Source organism: Maylandia zebra, linkage group LG7, assembly GCF_041146795.1.
Source record: "Maylandia zebra isolate NMK-2024a linkage group LG7, Mzebra_GT3a, whole genome shotgun sequence".
NCBI lineage: Eukaryota > Metazoa > Chordata > Actinopteri > Cichliformes > Cichlidae > Maylandia > Maylandia zebra.
In genome coordinates, this window is record NC_135173.1 from 52,574,134 (window position 1) to 52,581,204 (window position 7,071).

Genomic DNA, 7,071 nt, shown 5'->3' on the forward strand with positions numbered 1-7,071 from the left:
TTAATTCCTTTACAACTCCATTCTGGAAAATTAATCATATTATTGTTTTGTAATATGTCAGGGTTGTTCCAGATAGGTGTACGTTTGCATGGGATTAATGAAGACTCCGTTATTTTTAGAAACTCCCACCATGCTGTCAGAGAAGAGCTGATGTTGATGCTTTTAAAGCATTCATGTCTTTTGATGTTTGAGCTGATAAATGGTAGGTCAGAAATCTCTAGATTATTGCATAGTGCCTGTTCAACATCTAGCCAGGGCTCATTTAAGAAGGTACGTTTTAACCATCCTGAGATGTACTGAAGCCTGTTGGCTAAGAAATATTGTTGAAAATTAGGCAGATCTAATCCTCCTCTATCCTTGGTTCTTTGTAGCGGTTTTAAGCTGATACGCGGGGGTTTATCTTTCCAAAGGAATTTAGAAATATACAAATCAAGAGATCTGAACCAATCTTGTGATGGTTTGTTAGGGATCATCAAAAATAAGTAATTTATTTTTGGCAAGATCATCATTTTTATAGTGGCGACCCTTCCCATGAGTGATATGGGTAGAGATTTCCATCTAGTCAGATCGCCTTCTACTTTCTTTAGAAATGGGATGTGGTTTAATTTAGTTAAGTCTGAAAGCTTAGGAGAGACATTAATACCTAAATATTTAATATTTCCAGATTGTAGTGGGGCAGAAGAAGAATTATGGAAGGAGCAGATAATTGGAAGAACTGTAGATTTTGACCAGTTAATTGAAATAATCTGAAACTCTTGAAAACCAGTTTATTAGAGTGATTACCTCAGAAAGGTTGGTTTGTGAGTTTTGGAGAAAAAGCAACACATCATCCGCATAGAGACTGATTTTATGTTCTATGTTCTTACATTTTATGCCCTTAATTGTTGCAGCCTGTCTAAATGCTGCTGCTAGTGGTTCGATAAAAATTGCAAAAAGTGAGGGGGAGAGTGGGCATCCCTGCCTGGTGCCCCTCAGGAGACAGAAGCTGGAGGATGTCTGGTCATTTGTTCTGACACAAGCTGTTGGGGAATTATATAATATTCTTAGCCGGTTTATGAAAGAGTTTCCAAAACCAAATTTGTGTAAAGTTGCAAATAAAAATTTCCAGTTAACTCTGTCAAACGCTTTTTCTGCATCTAGAGATAATATTGTGGTTTCAATTTTTTTACTGTATGAGTAGTCTATTAAATTAAGTAATCTACGTGCATTTGTTGATGAGTGCCGACCTTTTATGAAACCAGTTTGGTCAGGATGAATTAAAAGGGGGGTTATCTTCTCTAATCTTTTTGAGAGAGCTTTGCAGATTATTTTGAGGTCTGCATTAATAAGGGATATTGGACGATAGCTTGAGGGAAATAAAGGGTCTTTGCCTGGTTTTAGCAGGAGACTAATGTTTGCAGAATTCATATTTGGTGGTAGTCTGCCATTTTCCTCGATTTCCTGCAACATTCCGTGGAATACTGGTGCCAGAATTGTCCAGAATTCTTTGTAGAATTCTGAAGGGTAGCCGTCTGGACCTGGAGCCTTATTATTGGGCATACTTATCAGGGCTTCCTGGAGTTCACTTGGCGTCAGTGATGAATCCAGTTCCATTGCTTGACTGTCTAGTAATTTTGGAAGAGTTGTGTTGTCAAGAAACTGATCAATTTCATTTTTAAATGGGTGTATTTGTGATGAATATAGAGTTTCATAGAAATCCCTAAAAATGCTGTTTATTCTTCCAGGGTCATATATTGTGTTTTCAGATAAATCTTTAACAGCACATATAGTTGTTTTTTCTTTATTTATTTTTAACTGGTTAGCTAGAAATCGACCTGATTTGTTACTGTGTTCAAAATTCTGCAAGCGAAGTCTTTGGAATTGTGTTTTTTTTATTAATACTTTCATTTAATTCTAGTTTTGTTTTGCATATTTTGTTCATTATTTCTTTATCTTGGTCGCACACGTAGGCTTCTTCTAAGGATTTGATGTTTTTTTCTAGTTCCTGAATATTTTTGTTTTCTTCTTTCGTTTTGTGTGATGAGAAAGAAATTATTTTACCTCTCATCACAGCTTTCCCTGCTTCCCATAGAACAGATGCTGATGTTCCGGGAGTGTCATTATAGTCTAAATATGAAGACTATAATAACCTTGGACTAAATTTCTTCATTTAGTCCAAGGTTGAGGTCGCCTCGAAGAATAAGTGTGCAATCAAGGTGTTCAGAGAGTGCACTAAAAATCCGTGGAAGAATGAGGGTTCATCAACATTTGGACCATATATACTTACATAGCTTTTTGTTAAATATTGATAATTTAATAATAAGGAATCTACCCTCTGGATCTATAACTGTATCGAGTACTGTAAAATTACAGTTTTTATGTATTAAAATTGCTACTCCCCTTTGTCTAGAATTATAACAGGCTGCAAACATATTAGGAAACTCAGGTGTTTTAAGTTCGTTTAAACCTGTGACAGGCCTGTGAGTCTCTTGTAATAAAACAACATCTGCCTGTAGTTTTTTAAGCTGGTTAAATATCTTTAACCTTTTTTTCTCTGGTGCCAGCTCCATTTACATTCCATGTGACAAACCTTAGTGTGCCCATAATTGTGTGTGTATGTCTAATGATGTACGGTGGGAGCTTCTTTTAGACGGGTAAAGAGAATGTGGAAACATCACTTGTTTGTAAATAGAAAGAGAAAAAAAATGTGTGGTGAGAGGCTCCATAAGTCTGACTATGTGTGTGTATATTCACTAATATGAATAAGCGTGGCTTGCGTGTGTGTCCTATAAGTCTGTGTGCGCTGTGAGGCTGTTGTAAATGTTCTGCCGTTGAGCGCATGTGTTTGCGTGACCGTGGTGTGTGAATTGTTAGTTTAGGTAGCCCTAGTTATCATTTACAGTCATTCACAGAACACCTTGAAACTAAACACAACTAAAACTAGCCCTTTCTCCATTACAGCTCACCACGTGTGAACATGTGTCTTCCATTTTATTGCATTCTATCTATCGTGTTCCTCTCTCTACACAGTGTGTAATTAAAAGTATTGTTTATAGCAGCTGGATAGCGTAGTGGTTAAACTACACGCCTTTGGAACAGAGGATCGCAAGTTCGATTCCTGCCTGGGGCGTCTGTATCCAGTAAGGGTCCTAAGGCTAGACCCCCTATGCTAAGCAAGCCTACCGCAGACATGAGCGAGACAGATAAATATGAAGGCATGCCGGCTCGGACGTCGCCCGGATCAACAAGGTCCGCGTCAGGTGTTGAGGAACCAGGGCACCCTGACGAAAAGTGGGCTACTGGAACAAGAAGGCATCGGTGGGCAAGGGACAAAAACAGGGCGTTGTTGGAATGCTACTACGCAAGTAACCCCGGCGGAAGGGGCTACATGAATAGGATGAGGGACCTATGGATTCTTCGATACCCAACATCCACAATGACGGCGAAACAACTAGTAGCTCAGTGTTCCAACATTCGAAAGAAGGGACTGCTCTCACAGCTAGAGATTGACGAGGTACAACACAAATGCTACGGCAAGGAGGAGTCAGGACGCCAGGTCAGGGGGGAGATATCATCACCCCCACCCGAGATTGGGTACATAGCCCCAAGTGCGATAGGAGAAGGATCGTTGAGTGCGAGAGGAACTGACCTGAAAAATAGGATCATGGCCAAGCTTGAAACCTGGATCCCCCGTAGCCGGTTACCAAGATTACGTGAAGTACCCTCAGAAGGTCTGCTAGATGATGTTAATGCAGCACTACGGGCAATACCTACAACCACAATTACCGACACTAACAAGCTGATCTACAATGCAGCAGTGATCAGTGAGATGCTTGGTTACAAGTTGAACAGCCACAAGGGGCAGTACCCTCCATGGAGAAGGAGGCTAGAGGGCAAGATCAAAGTAGCACGGAGGGAGGTTAGCCAACTAACGGAGTTGCAGAAAGGTGCGACAAATAAGGTGCCTAAGAAATACAGCAAGCTGTCCATACCTGAGGCCTTGGAAACTGCCAAGCAAAGACTCACAGCCTTGGCCAGCCGCTTGAGGAGGTACACCAGAGAGATAGAAGGCAGGAGAATAAACCAGCTGTTCTCCACAGAACCAGCAAAGGTGTACTCTCAGTGGCAAGGGAACAATAAGAGAACAGCACCACCAAGGCTGGAGACGGAGCAATACTGGAAGAGCATATGGGAGAAGGATGCAACCCATAACGGCAATGCTCAGTGGCTAGTGGATCTGAGGGCAGACCACAGCGACCTCCCTGAACAGGGTCCAGTAACCATCACAGTGGTAGATATCCAAGAAAGGGTCTCCAGTATGAAGAGTTGGACAGCACCAGGGCCCGACATGGTTCACGCCTACTGGCTGAAGAAGCTGACTGCACTCCACGAGCGTCTGGCAGCACAAATGAACCAGCTGCTAGTTAACGAGAGACACCCGGAATGGCTAACTGAAGGCCGGACGGTCCTGATCCCCAAGGACCCCAAGAAGGGACCGGTCCCCTCCAACTACCGACCAATAACCTGCCTCAATACTACATGGAAGCTCCTGTCAGGCATCATATCGGCTAAGATGAACAGGCACATGGGTCAATACATGAGCGGGACACAGAAAGGAATTGGCAAGAATACCAGAGGTGCAAAACACCAGCTACTGGTAGACAGAACAATCAGCCGAGACTGCAAGACCAGACTGACCAACCTGTGCACTGCCTGGATTGATTACAAGAAGGCCTATGACTCAATGCCCCACAGCTGGATACTGGAATGCCTAGAATTGTACAAGATCAATGGGACCCTAAGAGCCTTCATCAGGAACTCAATGGGGATGTGGCGTACAACACTAGAGGCCAACTCCAAGCCCATAGCACAAGTTACCATCAAGTGCGGGATCTACCAAGGAGATGCTCTGTCCCCACTGCTGTTCTGCATAGGCCTGAACCCCCTCAGTGAGATCATTAACAAGACTGGCTACGGATACCGACTACGGAACGGAGCAGTTGTCAGCCACCTCCTGTACATGGATGACATCAAGCTGTATGCCAAGAGTGAACGAGACATCGATTCACTGATCCACACTACCAGGCTATACAGCAATGACATTGGAATGTCGTTCGGACTGGAGAAGTGTAGTCGGATGGTAACAAAGAGAGGGAAGGTAGTCAGAACTGAGGGGATTGAACTACCAGAAGGCAACATTGCAGACATAGAGGACAGTTACAAGTACCTGGGGATCCCGCAGGCAAATGGGAACCATGAAGAGGCCGCTAGAAAGGCTGCAACCACCAAGTACCTGCAGAGGGTCAGGCAAGTCCTGAGGAGTCAGCTGAATGGTAAGAACAAGATCCGGGCCATCAACACATACGCCCTGCCCGTGATCAGGTACCCTGCTGGGGTAATAGGCTGGCCAAAGGAGGAGATAGAAGCCACTGACATAAAGACAAGAAAGCTCCTGACCATGCATGGAGGGTTTCACCCCAAGTCCAGCACCCTGAGGCTGTACGCTAAGCGGAAGGAAGGGGGCCGGGGACTGGTGAGTGTCAGCACCACAGTCCAGGATGAGACAAGGAACATCCAAGAATACATTGGGAAGATGGCCCAACTGACCGAGTGCTCAGTGAATACCTCAGGCAGCAGAAACCCAAGAAAGAGGAGGGAGACGAGGAACCATCATGGAAGGACAGAGCCCTGCACGGTATGTACCACCGGCAGATAGAGGAGGTGGCTGATATCCAGAAATCCTACCAGTGGCTGGACAAAGCTGGACTGAAAGACAGCACAGAGGCACTAATCATGGCAGCACAAGAACAAGCTCTAAGTACAAGATCCATAGAGGCTGGGGTCTATCACACCAGGCAAGACCCCAGGTGCAGGCTGTGTAAAGATGCCCCAGAGACAATCCAGCACATAACAGCAGGGTGCAAGATGCTAGCAGGCAAGGCATACATGGAACGCCATAACCAAGTGGCCGGCATAGTGTACAGGAACATCTGTGCCGAGTATAACCTAGAAGTCCCGAGGTCAAAATGGGAGATGCCCCCAAGGGTGGTGGAGAATGACCGAGCTAAGATCCTGTGGGACTTCCAGATACAGACGGACAAAATGGTGGTGGCTAACCAACCGGACATAGTGGTGGTAGACAAACAGAAGAAGACGGCCGTAGTGATCGATGTAGCGGTTCCGAATGACAGCAATATCAGGAAGAAGGAACACGAGAAGCTGGAGAAATACCAAGGGCTCAGAGAAGAGCTCGAGAGGATGTGGAGGGTGAAGGTAACGGTGGTCCCCGTGGTAATCGGAGCACTAGGTGCGGTGACTCCCAAGCTAGGCGAGTGGCTCCAGCAGATCCCGGGAACAACATCGGAGATCTCTGTCCAGAAGAGCGCAGTCCTGGGAACAGCTAAGATACTGCGCAGGACCCTCAAGCTCCCAGGCCTCTGGTAGAGGACCCGAGCTTGAAGGATAAACCGCCCGCAGGGGCGTGCTGGGTGTTTTTTTTTTTTTTATATGTTTCTATCTATCCATACATACGTATATACACATACGCACATATACACATTTTCAATAACCCCATTAACACCTCAAAGGATACACAACCTACAAATATATATATACCCATACCAACATACCCGTGCACCCGCACACACATGAAAATATTAGACAAGAACACCCTATCAAATCTCTACCTCTTCCCTGTACCCTGTAAAAACCATATCTTTAAATCGCTTTTTAAACTGCGCCATGCTCGGATATTGCTTCATATCTTTACTTAGTCTGTTCCACAGCTTCACTCCACACACAGAGATGCAAAAACTTTTTAATGTTGTACGGATACGAGGATGTTTTAAATTTAATTCCCCCCTCAAATTGTATCCCCGTTCCCTTTTAGAAAACATTTTTAGAATATTGTCAGGAAGCAGGTTATTTATTGCTTTATATATAATTTGTGCAGTGAGAAAATGAATCAGATCTGTGAATTTTAGAATTTTTGATTTTAAGAATAGTGGATTTGTATGATCTCTGTAACTAGTTTTATGGATTATCCTTATGGCTCTTTTTTGTAATAGAAAGATTGATGATAGGGAACATTTG